The sequence below is a fragment of the Hyla sarda genome, unplaced genomic scaffold (assembly GCF_029499605.1).
Source record: "Hyla sarda isolate aHylSar1 unplaced genomic scaffold, aHylSar1.hap1 scaffold_379, whole genome shotgun sequence".
Classification (NCBI taxonomy): domain Eukaryota; kingdom Metazoa; phylum Chordata; class Amphibia; order Anura; family Hylidae; genus Hyla; species Hyla sarda.
Window position 1 is genome coordinate 263,118 of NW_026610398.1, and position 16,573 is coordinate 279,690.

At 46.0% G+C, this 16,573-nt stretch overlaps 7 non-coding genes across 7 annotated transcripts; all 7 read right to left on the bottom strand.

The window, feature by feature from the left end:
• Positions 1 to 727: 727 nt before the first annotated feature.
• On the bottom strand, positions 728 to 918 carry LOC130332485 (U2 spliceosomal RNA). The gene has a single exon (XR_008875171.1). It is a non-coding gene; the product is annotated as a U2 spliceosomal RNA (small nuclear RNA).
• A 2,095-nt stretch (positions 919 to 3,013) lies between these two features.
• On the bottom strand, positions 3,014 to 3,204 carry LOC130332487 (U2 spliceosomal RNA). The gene has a single exon (XR_008875173.1). It is a non-coding gene; the product is annotated as a U2 spliceosomal RNA (small nuclear RNA).
• A 2,091-nt stretch (positions 3,205 to 5,295) lies between these two features.
• Positions 5,296 to 5,486, bottom strand: LOC130332488 (U2 spliceosomal RNA). Its single transcript, XR_008875174.1, has one exon. It is a non-coding gene; the product is annotated as a U2 spliceosomal RNA (small nuclear RNA).
• A 2,089-nt stretch (positions 5,487 to 7,575) lies between these two features.
• On the bottom strand, positions 7,576 to 7,766 carry LOC130332489 (U2 spliceosomal RNA). Its single transcript, XR_008875175.1, has one exon. It is a non-coding gene; the product is annotated as a U2 spliceosomal RNA (small nuclear RNA).
• Positions 7,767 to 9,849: 2,083 nt separating this feature from the next.
• LOC130332500 (U2 spliceosomal RNA) lies at positions 9,850 to 10,040 on the bottom strand. The gene has a single exon (XR_008875185.1). It is a non-coding gene; the product is annotated as a U2 spliceosomal RNA (small nuclear RNA).
• A 2,089-nt stretch (positions 10,041 to 12,129) lies between these two features.
• On the bottom strand, positions 12,130 to 12,320 carry LOC130332490 (U2 spliceosomal RNA). Its single transcript, XR_008875176.1, has one exon. It is a non-coding gene; the product is annotated as a U2 spliceosomal RNA (small nuclear RNA).
• A 2,086-nt stretch (positions 12,321 to 14,406) lies between these two features.
• LOC130332492 (U2 spliceosomal RNA) lies at positions 14,407 to 14,597 on the bottom strand. The gene has a single exon (XR_008875177.1). It is a non-coding gene; the product is annotated as a U2 spliceosomal RNA (small nuclear RNA).
• Positions 14,598 to 16,573: the final 1,976 nt, after the last annotated feature.

Consider the following 16,573-nt stretch of genomic DNA (forward strand, 5'->3'; position numbering starts at 1 on the left):
TAGATCTCAAAGTCTGTGCACAGAATTTAGCAAGGGCCTCGCACCTTCTGATGCATCAGGTAGGTGCACTATAGCATAGCCTAACCCTCTGTACTTTGGTCTATATTGATGCGGGACATAGACAGCCAGCTGATGACCAATCCATTAGTGCAATGGATGGCTGGAAGCATTTGTCTTTGCCTTTGCAATACCACAGAAGCAATGCATGGTCAATGTACAGCAATGACACACCTGTGTGAACAGCCAGGAGACCCCCCCATGTTATGTTACATAGTTACATAGTTAGTACGGTCGAAAAAAGACATATGTCCATCAAGTTCAACCAGGGAATTAAGGGGTAGGGGTGTGGCGCGATATTGGGGAAGGGATGAGATTTTATATTTCTTCATAAGCATTAATCTTATTTTGTCAATTAGGAACATTCAGCACCCACCCGCTATCAAGGCAGCTGCCTATCATGTCATGCCCTACCTGCACAGGTGTGCTGGCTACTCAAATGATCCAATTAAGGAGGCCATTTAGTCAGCAGCAGCAGAAGTCCTGTGCCTGGACGCTCCAACAGCGGCCAGACACAAGCAGAAGCAGCAGAAGCAGCAGCAGCACCACCTTTTGTTTTTTGGCTGCAGCAGCAGCAGCAGCAGCAGCAAGGCCCACAGGGCTGGCTAGCTGGCTAGCCAGCAAGCAGGTAGCAATGAAAGTAGGAATCTTTCTTTTTAACCCTGTAAGGGGGTGGTGCACTGTACCCGAAGATACTGCCATATCGGGTCAATGCATAGGGCGACGGAAGCAAGCTTCGAAATCGGCCCCCGTTCTCAAAAATCCATTTAATATATGGTCCCCAGATAGGGGACGTATCAGATATTAAACTGATAAGAACAGATACTACACTTGATCTTAGCCAAAAGGCCGAGAAGCGATAACCGTGAAAGGGGCGGGCCCAACAAGGTCCCCTTCATGGGCACTATCACTGCTTGCTGTCAGGGAGGCTGCCAGACAATTTTCCATGCACACTCTGGGCTGGGGGGCAGTCAACCACCAGTACACACAGCAGAACCTAAACCCATACCATTATTGCTAAGCAGCAAGACAGGGGCCCATTGCACTCCCACGGGGCCTTTTTAAATGCAATCCATAACCCGGATTTGCCAGGAACCCTTCTTACTCCTCCTACTTGCATGTGACACTGGGCTTAGGATCTGCATAGGAAACACACACACAAGCACACACCTACCTTTGTTGCCTGCAGATGCCTCCTTGGCTGTCCCCAAACGGTATCAAACCAACACCCACGGGAAGCTGTAAGCATAGAGGACATGCCTGCACCCCATTGGACTTACCTGTGTGGGTTAAATCCGGGTTATTTGACAACCTATGGCGGTGATGGTTCTGCTCAGGCAGAGCAGTGCTGATGCTCCTCATAAAGCTGTCGCTGCTGTGAAGGTTCTAGGTGACATCACAATCCCTATGGTTACATACACAACAAAGCTGGGTTGTTGTTGTTTACACTCTGCAAGGCCTGTGGAAGTGAGTGACATCATAGCACTGTAGTTCTGAGGGTTCTAGATGGATGCAACAATCTCCTGTTGCTTCTATGAAGGCCATAATAGACGACATCACCAAACAGCTCCATAGTCACATACACAGCAAAGGAGAGATGTTGTTTACACCTAGTGATGTCAGTGGTATTGAGTGACATCACAGCACAGTGCTAAGGCTCCTGGGCCTGGACACAGCAGCGGCTGCAATATCTCAACGGAGAATACGTTTATATATATATGTGTGTGTGTGCGCGTATATATATATATATATATATATATATATATATATATATATATATATATTTCTCCGCCGAAATCACTTTTAAACCCATTTCCACCTTTTTTTCCCTTCTCTTCCTCTTACTTTTTTTTCACGTTTTTTTACGTTTTTCTCCTTTTCGCCTCTTTTCTGGGCGTATTATTCTTCTTTTTCTTCTTTTTTTTCGTCTAATGCATACCCCATCAGTGCAGCAATGCTTATTCAATACCGCCAGCAGATGGAGACACTGGGGGATAATTTTCTAAGGATTTATACTGATTTTTCCTGTCTGAATTTGTCGCACAGAAAGTTGCAGGCCAAATATGTGTGACATTTCTGCGACTTTAGCTTCTAGAGCATTTTTACAACATTATACATAGGTGCTGAATACATAAAAAGCGACTGTTCAGCGACAGACAAGTCGCATCGGCTGAAAGTAGGCCAGAATGTCAGTCCATGTTGGAGCAGGTTTAGATACAGTCTAAAGCATAGATCTCAAAGTCTGTGCACAGAATTTAGCAAGGGCCTCGCACCTTCTGATGCATCAGGTAGGTGCACTATAGCATAGCCTAACCCTCTGTACTTTGGTCTATATTGATGCGGGACATAGACAGCCAGCTGATGACCAATCCATTAGTGCAATGGATGGCTGGAAGCATTTGTCTTTGCCTTTGCAATACCACAGAAGCAATGCATGGTCAATGTACAGCAATGACACACCTGTGTGAACAGCCAGGAGACCCCCCCATGTTATGTTACATAGTTACATAGTTAGTACGGTCGAAAAAAGACATATGTCCATCAAGTTCAACCAGGGAATTAAGGGGTAGGGGTGTGGCGCGATATTGGGGAAGGGATGAGATTTTATATTTCTTCATAAGCATTAATCTTATTTTGTCAATTAGGAACATTCAGCACCCACCCGCTATCAAGGCAGCTGCCTATCATGTCATGCCCTACCTGCACAGGTGTGCTGGCTACTCAAATGATCCAATTAAGGAGGCCATTTAGTCAGCAGCAGCAGAAGTCCTGTGCCTGGACGCTCCAACAGCGGCCAGACACAAGCAGAAGCAGCAGAAGCAGCAGCAGCACCACCTTTTGTTTTTTGGCTGCAGCAGCAGCAGCAGCAGCAGCAAGGCCCACAGGGCTGGCTAGCTGGCTAGCCAGCAAGCAGGTAGCAATGAAAGTAGGAATCTTTCTTTTTAACCCTGTAAGGGGGTGGTGCACTGTACCCGAAGATACTGCCATATCGGGTCAATGCATAGGGCGACGGAAGCAAGCTTCGAAATCGGCCCCCGTTCTCAAAAATCCATTTAATATATGGTCCCCAGATAGGGGACGTATCAGATATTAAACTGATAAGAACAGATACTACACTTGATCTTAGCCAAAAGGCCGAGAAGCGATAACCGTGAAAGGGGCGGGCCCAACAAGGTCCCCTTCATGGGCACTATCACTGCTTGCTGTCAGGGAGGCTGCCAGACAATTTTCCATGCACACTCTGGGCTGGGGGGCAGTCAACCACCAGTACACACAGCAGAACCTAAACCCATACCATTATTGCTAAGCAGCAAGACAGGGGCCCATTGCACTCCCACGGGGCCTTTTTAAATGCAATCCATAACCCGGATTTGCCAGGAACCCTTCTTACTCCTCCTACTTGCATGTGACACTGGGCTTAGGATCTGCATAGGAAACACACACACAAGCACACACCTACCTTTGTTGCCTGCAGATGCCTCCTTGGCTGTCCCCAAACGGTATCAAACCAACACCCACGGGAAGCTGTAAGCATAGAGGACATGCCTGCACCCCATTGGACTTACCTGTGTGGGTTAAATCCGGGTTATTTGACAACCTATGGCGGTGATGGTTCTGCTCAGGCAGAGCAGTGCTGATGCTCCTCATAAAGCTGTCGCTGCTGTGAAGGTTCTAGGTGACATCACAATCCCTATGGTTACATACACAACAAAGCTGGGTTGTTGTTGTTTACACTCTGCAAGGCCTGTGGAAGTGAGTGACATCATAGCACTGTAGTTCTGAGGGTTCTAGATGGATGCAACAATCTCCTGTTGCTTCTATGAAGGCCATAATAGACGACATCACCAAACAGCTCCATAGTCACATACACAGCAAAGGAGAGATGTTGTTTACACCTAGTGATGTCAGTGGTATTGAGTGACATCACAGCACAGTGCTAAGGCTCCTGGGCCTGGACACAGCAGCGGCTGCAATATCTCAACGGAGAATACGTTTATATATATGTGTGTGTGTGCGCGTATATATATATATATATATATATATATATATATATATATATATATATTTCTCCGCCGAAATCACTTTTAAACCCATTTCCACCTTTTTTTCCCTTCTCTTCCTCTTACTTTTTTTTCACGTTTTTTTACGTTTTTCTCCTTTTCGCCTCTTTTCTGGGCGTATTATTCTTCTTTTTCTTCTTTTTTTTCGTCTAATGCATACCCCATCAGTGCAGCAATGCTTATTCAATACCGCCAGCAGATGGAGACACTGGGGGATAATTTTCTAAGGATTTATACTGATTTTTCCTGTCTGAATTTGTCGCACAGAAAGTTGCAGGCCAAATATGTGTGACATTTCTGCGACTTTAGCTTCTAGAGCATTTTTACAACATTATACATAGGTGCTGAATACATAAAAAGCGACTGTTCAGCGACAGACAAGTCGCATCGGCTGAAAGTAGGCCAGAATGTCAGTCCATGTTGGAGCAGGTTTAGATACAGTCTAAAGCATAGATCTCAAAGTCTGTGCACAGAATTTAGCAAGGGCCTCGCACCTTCTGATGCATCAGGTAGGTGCACTATAGCATAGCCTAACCCTCTGTACTTTGGTCTATATTGATGCGGGACATAGACAGCCAGCTGATGACCAATCCATTAGTGCAATGGATGGCTGGAAGCATTTGTCTTTGCCTTTGCAATACCACAGAAGCAATGCATGGTCAATGTACAGCAATGACACACCTGTGTGAACAGCCAGGAGACCCCCCCATGTTATGTTACATAGTTACATAGTTAGTACGGTCGAAAAAAGACATATGTCCATCAAGTTCAACCAGGGAATTAAGGGGTAGGGGTGTGGCGCGATATTGGGGAAGGGATGAGATTTTATATTTCTTCATAAGCATTAATCTTATTTTGTCAATTAGGAACATTCAGCACCCACCCGCTATCAAGGCAGCTGCCTATCATGTCATGCCCTACCTGCACAGGTGTGCTGGCTACTCAAATGATCCAATTAAGGAGGCCATTTAGTCAGCAGCAGCAGAAGTCCTGTGCCTGGACGCTCCAACAGCGGCCAGACACAAGCAGAAGCAGCAGAAGCAGCAGCAGCACCACCTTTTGTTTTTTGGCTGCAGCAGCAGCAGCAGCAGCAGCAAGGCCCACAGGGCTGGCTAGCTGGCTAGCCAGCAAGCAGGTAGCAATGAAAGTAGGAATCTTTCTTTTTAACCCTGTAAGGGGGTGGTGCACTGTACCCGAAGATACTGCCATATCGGGTCAATGCATAGGGCGACGGAAGCAAGCTTCGAAATCGGCCCCCGTTCTCAAAAATCCATTTAATATATGGTCCCCAGATAGGGGACGTATCAGATATTAAACTGATAAGAACAGATACTACACTTGATCTTAGCCAAAAGGCCGAGAAGCGATAACCGTGAAAGGGGCGGGCCCAACAAGGTCCCCTTCATGGGCACTATCACTGCTTGCTGTCAGGGAGGCTGCCAGACAATTTTCCATGCACACTCTGGGCTGGGGGGCAGTCAACCACCAGTACACACAGCAGAACCTAAACCCATACCATTATTGCTAAGCAGCAAGACAGGGGCCCATTGCACTCCCACGGGGCCTTTTTAAATGCAATCCATAACCCGGATTTGCCAGGAACCCTTCTTACTCCTCCTACTTGCATGTGACACTGGGCTTAGGATCTGCATAGGAAACACACACACAAGCACACACCTACCTTTGTTGCCTGCAGATGCCTCCTTGGCTGTCCCCAAACGGTATCAAACCAACACCCACGGGAAGCTGTAAGCATAGAGGACATGCCTGCACCCCATTGGACTTACCTGTGTGGGTTAAATCCGGGTTATTTGACAACCTATGGCGGTGATGGTTCTGCTCAGGCAGAGCAGTGCTGATGCTCCTCATAAAGCTGTCGCTGCTGTGAAGGTTCTAGGTGACATCACAATCCCTATGGTTACATACACAACAAAGCTGGGTTGTTGTTGTTTACACTCTGCAAGGCCTGTGGAAGTGAGTGACATCATAGCACTGTAGTTCTGAGGGTTCTAGATGGATGCAACAATCTCCTGTTGCTTCTATGAAGGCCATAATAGACGACATCACCAAACAGCTCCATAGTCACATACACAGCAAAGGAGAGATGTTGTTTACACCTAGTGATGTCAGTGGTATTGAGTGACATCACAGCACAGTGCTAAGGCTCCTGGGCCTGGACACAGCAGCGGCTGCAATATCTCAACGGAGAATACGTTTATATATATGTGTGTGTGTGCGCGTATATATATATATATATATATATATATATATATATATATATATATTTCTCCACCGAAATCACTTTTAAACCCATTTCCACCTTTTTTTCCCTTCTCTTCCTCTTACTTTTTTTTCACGTTTTTTTACGTTTTTCTCCTTTTCGCCTCTTTTCTGGGCGTATTATTCTTCTTTTTCTTCTTTTTTTTCGTCTAATGCATACCCCATCAGTGCAGCAATGCTTATTCAATACCGCCAGCAGATGGAGACACTGGGGGATAATTTTCTAAGGATTTATACTGATTTTTCCTGTCTGAATTTGTCGCACAGAAAGTTGCAGGCCAAATATGTGTGACATTTCTGCGACTTTAGCTTCTAGAGCATTTTTACAACATTATACATAGGTGCTGAATACATAAAAAGCGACTGTTCAGCGACAGACAAGTCGCATCGGCTGAAAGTAGGCCAGAATGTCAGTCCATGTTGGAGCAGGTTTAGATACAGTCTAAAGCATAGATCTCAAAGTCTGTGCACAGAATTTAGCAAGGGCCTCGCACCTTCTGATGCATCAGGTAGGTGCACTATAGCATAGCCTAACCCTCTGTACTTTGGTCTATATTGATGCGGGACATAGACAGCCAGCTGATGACCAATCCATTAGTGCAATGGATGGCTGGAAGCATTTGTCTTTGCCTTTGCAATACCACAGAAGCAATGCATGGTCAATGTACAGCAATGACACACCTGTGTGAACAGCCAGGAGACCCCCCCATGTTATGTTACATAGTTACATAGTTAGTACGGTCGAAAAAAGACATATGTCCATCAAGTTCAACCAGGGAATTAAGGGGTAGGGGTGTGGCGCGATATTGGGGAAGGGATGAGATTTTATATTTCTTCATAAGCATTAATCTTATTTTGTCAATTAGGAACATTCAGCACCCACCCGCTATCAAGGCAGCTGCCTATCATGTCATGCCCTACCTGCACAGGTGTGCTGGCTACTCAAATGATCCAATTAAGGAGGCCATTTAGTCAGCAGCAGCAGAAGTCCTGTGCCTGGACGCTCCAACAGCGGCCAGACACAAGCAGAAGCAGCAGAAGCAGCAGCAGCACCACCTTTTGTTTTTTGGCTGCAGCAGCAGCAGCAGCAGCAGCAAGGCCCACAGGGCTGGCTAGCTGGCTAGCCAGCAAGCAGGTAGCAATGAAAGTAGGAATCTTTCTTTTTAACCCTGTAAGGGGGTGGTGCACTGTACCCGAAGATACTGCCATATCGGGTCAATGCATAGGGCGACGGAAGCAAGCTTCGAAATCGGCCCCCGTTCTCAAAAATCCATTTAATATATGGTCCCCAGATAGGGGACGTATCAGATATTAAACTGATAAGAACAGATACTACACTTGATCTTAGCCAAAAGGCCGAGAAGCGATAACCGTGAAAGGGGCGGGCCCAACAAGGTCCCCTTCATGGGCACTATCACTGCTTGCTGTCAGGGAGGCTGCCAGACAATTTTCCATGCACACTCTGGGCTGGGGGGCAGTCAACCACCAGTACACACAGCAGAACCTAAACCCATACCATTATTGCTAAGCAGCAAGACAGGGGCCCATTGCACTCCCACGGGGCCTTTTTAAATGCAATCCATAACCCGGATTTGCCAGGAACCCTTCTTACTCCTCCTACTTGCATGTGACACTGGGCTTAGGATCTGCATAGGAAACACACACACAAGCACACACCTACCTTTGTTGCCTGCAGATGCCTCCTTGGCTGTCCCCAAACGGTATCAAACCAACACCCACGGGAAGCTGTAAGCATAGAGGACATGCCTGCACCCCATTGGACTTACCTGTGTGGGTTAAATCCGGGTTATTTGACAACCTATGGCGGTGATGGTTCTGCTCAGGCAGAGCAGTGCTGATGCTCCTCATAAAGCTGTCGCTGCTGTGAAGGTTCTAGGTGACATCACAATCCCTATGGTTACATACACAACAAAGCTGGGTTGTTGTTGTTTACACTCTGCAAGGCCTGTGGAAGTGAGTGACATCATAGCACTGTAGTTCTGAGGGTTCTAGATGGATGCAACAATCTCCTGTTGCTTCTATGAAGGCCATAATAGACGACATCACCAAACAGCTCCATAGTCACATACACAGCAAAGGAGAGATGTTGTTTACACCTAGTGATGTCAGTGGTATTGAGTGACATCACAGCACAGTGCTAAGGCTCCTGGGCCTGGACACAGCAGCGGCTGCAATATCTCAACGGAGAATACGTTTATATATATGTGTGTGTGTGCGCGTATATATATATATATATATATATATATATATATATATATTTCTCCGCCGAAATCACTTTTAAACCCATTTCCACCTTTTTTTCCCTTCTCTTCCTCTTACTTTTTTTTCACGTTTTTTTACGTTTTTCTCCTTTTCGCCTCTTTTCTGGGCGTATTATTCTTCTTTTTCTTCTTTTTTTTCGTCTAATGCATACCCCATCAGTGCAGCAATGCTTATTCAATACCGCCAGCAGATGGAGACACTGGGGGATAATTTTCTAAGGATTTATACTGATTTTTCCTGTCTGAATTTGTCGCACAGAAAGTTGCAGGCCAAATATGTGTGACATTTCTGCGACTTTAGCTTCTAGAGCATTTTTACAACATTATACATAGGTGCTGAATACATAAAAAGCGACTGTTCAGCGACAGACAAGTCGCATCGGCTGAAAGTAGGCCAGAATGTCAGTCCATGTTGGAGCAGGTTTAGATACAGTCTAAAGCATAGATCTCAAAGTCTGTGCACAGAATTTAGCAAGGTCCTCGCACCTTCTGATGCATCAGGTAGGTGCACTATAGCATAGCCTAACCCTCTGTACTTTGGTCTATATTGATGCGGGACATAGACAGCCAGCTGATGACCAATCCATTAGTGCAATGGATGGCTGGAAGCATTTGTCTTTGCCTTTGCAATACCACAGAAGCAATGCATGGTCAATGTACAGCAATGACACACCTGTGTGAACAGCCAGGAGACCCCCCCATGTTATGTTACATAGTTACATAGTTAGTACGGTCGAAAAAAGACATATGTCCATCAAGTTCAACCAGGGAATTAAGGGGTAGGGGTGTGGCGCGATATTGGGGAAGGGATGAGATTTTATATTTCTTCATAAGCATTAATCTTATTTTGTCAATTAGGAACATTCAGCACCCACCCGCTATCAAGGCAGCTGCCTATCATGTCATGCCCTACCTGCACAGGTGTGCTGGCTACTCAAATGATCCAATTAAGGAGGCCATTTAGTCAGCAGCAGCAGAAGTCCTGTGCCTGGACGCTCCAACAGCGGCCAGACACAAGCAGAAGCAGCAGAAGCAGCAGCAGCACCACCTTTTGTTTTTTGGCTGCAGCAGCAGCAGCAGCAGCAGCAAGGCCCACAGGGCTGGCTAGCTGGCTAGCCAGCAAGCAGGTAGCAATGAAAGTAGGAATCTTTCTTTTTAACCCTGTAAGGGGGTGTTGCACTGTACCCGAAGATACTGCCATATCGGGTCAATGCATAGGGCGACGGAAGCAAGCTTCGAAATCGGCCCCCGTTCTCAAAAATCCATTTAATATATGGTCCCCAGATAGGGGACGTATCAGATATTAAACTGATAAGAACAGATACTACACTTGATCTTAGCCAAAAGGCCGAGAAGCGATAACCGTGAAAGGGGCGGGCCCAACAAGGTCCCCTTCATGGGCACTATCACTGCTTGCTGTCAGGGAGGCTGCCAGACAATTTTCCATGCACACTCTGGGCTGGGGGGCAGTCAACCACCAGTACACACAGCAGAACCTAAACCCATACCATTATTGCTAAGCAGCAAGACAGGGGCCCATTGCACTCCCACGGGGCCTTTTTAAATGCAATCCATAACCCGGATTTGCCAGGAACCCTTCTTACTCCTCCTACTTGCATGTGACACTGGGCTTAGGATCTGCATAGGAAACACACACACAAGCACACACCTACCTTTGTTGCCTGCAGATGCCTCCTTGGCTGTCCCCAAACGGTATCAAACCAACACCCACGGGAAGCTGTAAGCATAGAGGACATGCCTGCACCCCATTGGACTTACCTGTGTGGGTTAAATCCGGGTTATTTGACAACCTATGGCGGTGATGGTTCTGCTCAGGCAGAGCAGTGCTGATGCTCCTCATAAAGCTGTCGCTGCTGTGAAGGTTCTAGGTGACATCACAAATCCCTTTGGTTACATACACAACAAAGCTGGGTTGTTGTTGTTTACACTCTGCAAGGCCTGTGGAAGTGAGTGACATCATAGCACTGTAGTTCTGAGGGTTCAAGATGGATGCAACAATCTCCTGTTGCTTCTATGAAGGCCGTAATAGACGACATCACCAAACAGCTCCATAGTCACATACACAGCAAAGGAGAGATGTTGTTTACACCTAGTGATGTCAGTGGTATTGAGTGACATCACAGCACAGTGCTAAGGCTCCTGGGCCTGGACACAGCAGCGGCTGCAATATCTCAACGGAGAATACGTTTATATCTATGTGTGTGTGTGCGCATATATATATATATATATATATATATATATATATATATATATATATATTTCTCCGCCGAAATCACTTTTAAACCCATTTCCACCTTTTTTTCCCTTCTCTTCCTCTTACTTTTTTTTCACGTTTTTTTACGTTTTTCTCCTTTTCGCCTCTTTTCTGGGCGTATTATTCTTCTTTTTCTTCTTTTTTTTCGTCTAATGCATACCCCATCAGTGCAGCAATGCTTATTCAATACCGCCAGCAGATGGAGACACTGGGGGATAATTTTCTAAGGATTTATACTGATTTTTCCTGTCTGAATTTGTCGCACAGAAAGTTGCAGGCCAAATATGTGTGACATTTCTGCGACTTTAGCTTCTAGAGCATTTTTACAACATTATACATAGGTGCTGAATACATAAAAAGCGACTGTTCAGCGACAGACAAGTCGCATCGGCTGAAAGTAGGCCAGAATGTCAGTCCATGTTGGAGCAGGTTTAGATACAGTCTAAAGCATAGATCTCAAAGTCTGTGCACAGAATTTAGCAAGGGCCTCGCACCTTCTGATGCATCAGGTAGGTGCACTATAGCATAGCCTAACCCTCTGTACTTTGGTCTATATTGATGCGGGACATAGACAGCCAGCTGATGACCAATCCATTAGTGCAATGGATGGCTGGAAGCATTTGTCTTTGCCTTTGCAATACCACAGAAGCAATGCATGGTCAATGTACAGCAATGACACACCTGTGTGAACAGCCAGGAGACCCCCCCATGTTATGTTACATAGTTACATAGTTAGTACGGTCGAAAAAAGACATATGTCCATCAAGTTCAACCAGGGAATTAAGGGGTAGGGGTGTGGCGCGATATTGGGGAAGGGATGAGATTTTATATTTCTTCATAAGCATTAATCTTATTTTGTCAATTAGGAACATTCAGCACCCACCCGCTATCAAGGCAGCTGCCTATCATGTCATGCCCTACCTGCACAGGTGTGCTGGCTACTCAAATGATCCAATTAAGGAGGCCATTTAGTCAGCAGCAGCAGAAGTCCTGTGCCTGGACGCTCCAACAGCGGCCAGACACAAGCAGAAGCAGCAGAAGCAGCAGCAGCACCACCTTTTGTTTTTTGGCTGCAGCAGCAGCAGCAGCAGCAAGGCCCACAGGGCTGGCTAGCTGGCTAGCCAGCAAGCAGGTAGCAATGAAAGTAGGAATCTTTCTTTTTAACCCTGTAAGGGGGTGGTGCACTGTACCCGAAGATACTGCCATATCGGGTCAATGCATAGGGCGACGGAAGCAAGCTTCGAAATCGGCCCCCGTTCTCAAAAATCCATTTAATATATGGTCCCCAGATAGGGGACGTATCAGATATTAAACTGATAAGAACAGATACTACACTTGATCTTAGCCAAAAGGCCGAGAAGCGATAACCGTGAAAGGGGCGGGCCCAACAAGGTCCCCTTCATGGGCACTATCACTGCTTGCTGTCAGGGAGGCTGCCAGACAATTTTCCATGCACACTCTGGGCTGGGGGGCAGTCAACCACCAGTACACACAGCAGAACCTAAACCCATACCATTATTGCTAAGCAGCAAGACAGGGGCCCATTGCACTCCCACGGGGCCTTTTTAAATGCAATCCATAACCCGGATTTGCCAGGAACCCTTCTTACTCCTCCTACTTGCATGTGACACTGGGCTTAGGATCTGCATAGGAAACACACACACAAGCACACACCTACCTTTGTTGCCTGCAGATGCCTCCTTGGCTGTCCCCAAACGGTATCAAACCAACACCCACGGGAAGCTGTAAGCATAGAGGACATGCCTGCACCCCATTGGACTTACCTGTGTGGGTTAAATCCGGGTTATTTGACAACCTATGGCGGTGATGGTTCTGCTCAGGCAGAGCAGTGCTGATGCTCCTCATAAAGCTGTCGCTGCTGTGAAGGTTCTAGGTGACATCACAATCCCTATGGTTACATACACAACAAAGCTGGGTTGTTGTTGTTTACACTCTGCAAGGCCTGTGGAAGTGAGTGACATCATAGCACTGTAGTTCTGAGGGTTCTAGATGGATGCAACAATCTCCTGTTGCTTCTATGAAGGCCATAATAGACGACATCACCAAACAGCTCCATAGTCACATACACAGCAAAGGAGAGATGTTGTTTACACCTAGTGATGTCAGTGGTATTGAGTGACATCACAGCACAGTGCTAAGGCTCCTGGGCCTGGACACAGCAGCGGCTGCAATATCTCAACGGAGAATACGTTTATATATATGTGTGTGTGTGCGCGTATATATATATATATATATATATATATATATATATATATATATATATCTCCGCCGAAATCACTTTTAAACCCATTTCCACCTTTTTTTCCCTTCTCTTCCTCTTACTTTTTTTTCACGTTTTTTTACGTTTTTCTCCTTTTCGCCTCTTTTCTGGGCGTATTATTCTTCTTTTTCTTCTTTTTTTTCGTCTAATGCATACCCCATCAGTGCAGCAATGCTTATTCAATACCGCCAGCAGATGGAGACACTGGGGGATAATTTTCTAAGGATTTATACTGATTTTTCCTGTCTGAATTTGTCGCACAGAAAGTTGCAGGCCAAATATGTGTGACATTTCTGCGACTTTAGCTTCTAGAGCATTTTTACAACATTATACATAGGTGCTGAATACATAAAAAGCGACTGTTCAGCGACAGACAAGTCGCATCGGCTGAAAGTAGGCCAGAATGTCAGTCCATGTTGGAGCAGGTTTAGATACAGTCTAAAGCATAGATCTCAAAGTCTGTGCACAGAATTTAGCAAGGGCCTCGCACCTTCTGATGCATCAGGTAGGTGCACTATAGCATAGCCTAACCCTCTGTACTTTGGTCTATATTGATGCGGGACATAGACAGCCAGCTGATGACCAATCCATTAGTGCAATGGATGGCTGGAAGCATTTGTCTTTGCCTTTGCAATACCACAGAAGCAATGCATGGTCAATGTACAGCAATGACACACCTGTGTGAACAGCCAGGAGACCCCCCCATGTTATGTTACATAGTTACATAGTTAGTACGGTCGAAAAAAGACATATGTCCATCAAGTTCAACCAGGGAATTAAGGGGTAGGGGTGTGGCGCGATATTGGGGAAGGGATGAGATTTTATATTTCTTCATAAGCATTAATCTTATTTTGTCAATTAGGAACATTCAGCACCCACCCGCTATCAAGGCAGCTGCCTATCATGTCATGCCCTACCTGCACAGGTGTGCTGGCTACTCAAATGATCCAATTAAGGAGGCCATTTAGTCAGCAGCAGCAGAAGTCCTGTGCCTGGACGCTCCAACAGCGGCCAGACACAAGCAGAAGCAGCAGAAGCAGCAGCACCACCTTTTGTTTTTTGGCTGCAGCAGCAGCAGCAGCAGCAGCAAGGCCCACAGGGCTGGCTAGCTGGCTAGCCAGCAAGCAGGTAGCAATGAAAGTAGGAATCTTTCTTTTTAACCCTGTAAGGGGGTGGTGCACTGTACCCGAAGATACTGCCATATCGGGTCAATGCATAGGGCGACGGAAGCAAGCTTCGAAATCGGCCCCCGTTCTCAAAAATCCATTTAATATATGGTCCCCAGATAGGGGACGTATCAGATATTAAACTGATAAGAACAGATACTACACTTGATCTTAGCCAAAAGGCCGAGAAGCGATAACCGTGAAAGGGGCGGGCCCAACAAGGTCCCCTTCATGGGCACTATCACTGCTTGCTGTCAGGGAGGCTGCCAGACAATTTTCCATGCACACTCTGGGCTGGGGGGCAGTCAACCACCAGTACACACAGCAGAACCTAAACCCATACCATTATTGCTAAGCAGCAAGACAGGGGCCCATTGCACTCCCACGGGGCCTTTTTAAATGCAATCCATAACCCGGATTTGCCAGGAACCCTTCTTACTCCTCCTACTTGCATGTGACACTGGGCTTAGGATCTGCATAGGAAACACACACACAAGCACACACCTACCTTTGTTGCCTGCAGATGCCTCCTTGGCTGTCCCCAAACGGTATCAAACCAACACCCACGGGAAGCTGTAAGCATAGAGGACATGCCTGCACCCCATTGGACTTACCTGTGTGGGTTAAATCCGGGTTATTTGACAACCTATGGCGGTGATGGTTCTGCTCAGGCAGAGCAGTGCTGATGCTCCTCATAAAGCTGTCGCTGCTGTGAAGGTTCTAGGTGACATCACAATCCCTATGGTTACATACACAACAAAGCTGGGTTGTTGTTGTTTACACTCTGCAAGGCCTGTGGAAGTGAGTGACATCATAGCACTGTAGTTCTGAGGGTTCTAGATGGATGCAACAATCTCCTGTTGCTTCTATGAAGGCCATAATAGACGACATCACCAAACAGCTCCATAGTCACATACACAGCAAAGGAGAGATGTTGTTTACACCTAGTGATGTCAGTGGTATTGAGTGACATCACAGCACAGTGCTAAGGCTCCTGGGCCTGGACACAGCAGCGGCTGCAATATCTCAACGGAGAATACGTTTATATATATGTGTGTGTGTGCGCGTATATATATATATATATATATATATATATATATATATATATATATTTCTCCGCCGAAATCACTTTTAAACCCATTTCCACCTTTTTTTCCCTTCTCTTCCTCTTACTTTTTTTTCACGTTTTTTTACGTTTTTCTCCTTTTCGCCTCTTTTCTGGGCGTATTATTCTTCTTTTTCTTCTTTTTTTTCGTCTAATGCATACCCCATCAGTGCAGCAATGCTTATTCAATACCGCCAGCAGATGGAGACACTGGGGGATAATTTTCTAAGGATTTATACTGATTTTTCCTGTCTGAATTTGTCGCACAGAAAGTTGCAGGCCAAATATGTGTGACATTTCTGCGACTTTAGCTTCTAGAGCATTTTTACAACATTATACATAGGTGCTGAATACATAAAAAGCGACTGTTCAGCGACAGACAAGTCGCATCGGCTGAAAGTAGGCCAGAATGTCAGTCCATGTTGGAGCAGGTTTAGATACAGTCTAAAGCATAGATCTCAAAGTCTGTGCACAGAATTTAGCAAGGGCCTCGCACCTTCTGATGCATCAGGTAGGTGCACTATAGCATAGCCTAACCCTCTGTACTTTGGTCTATATTGATGCGGGACATAGACAGCCAGCTGATGACCAATCCATTAGTGCAATGGATGGCTGGAAGCATTTGTCTTTGCCTTTGCAATACCACAGAAGCAATGCATGGTCAATGTACAGCAATGACACACCTGTGTGAACAGCCAGGAGACCCCCCCATGTTATGTTACATAGTTACATAGTTAGTACGGTCGAAAAAAGACATATGTCCATCAAGTTCAACCAGGGAATTAAGGGGTAGGGGTGTGGCGCGATATTGGGGAAGGGATGAGATTTTATATTTCTTCATAAGCATTAATCTTATTTTGTCAATTAGGAACATTCAGCACCCACCCGCTATCAAGGCAGCTGCCTATCATGTCATGCCCTACCTGCACAGGTGTGCTGGCTACTCAAATGATCCAATTAAGGAGGCCATTTAGTCAGCAGCAGCAGAAGTCCTGTGCCTGGACGCTCCAACAGCGGCCAGACACAAGCAGAAGCAGCAGAAGCAGCAGCAGCACCACCTTTTGTT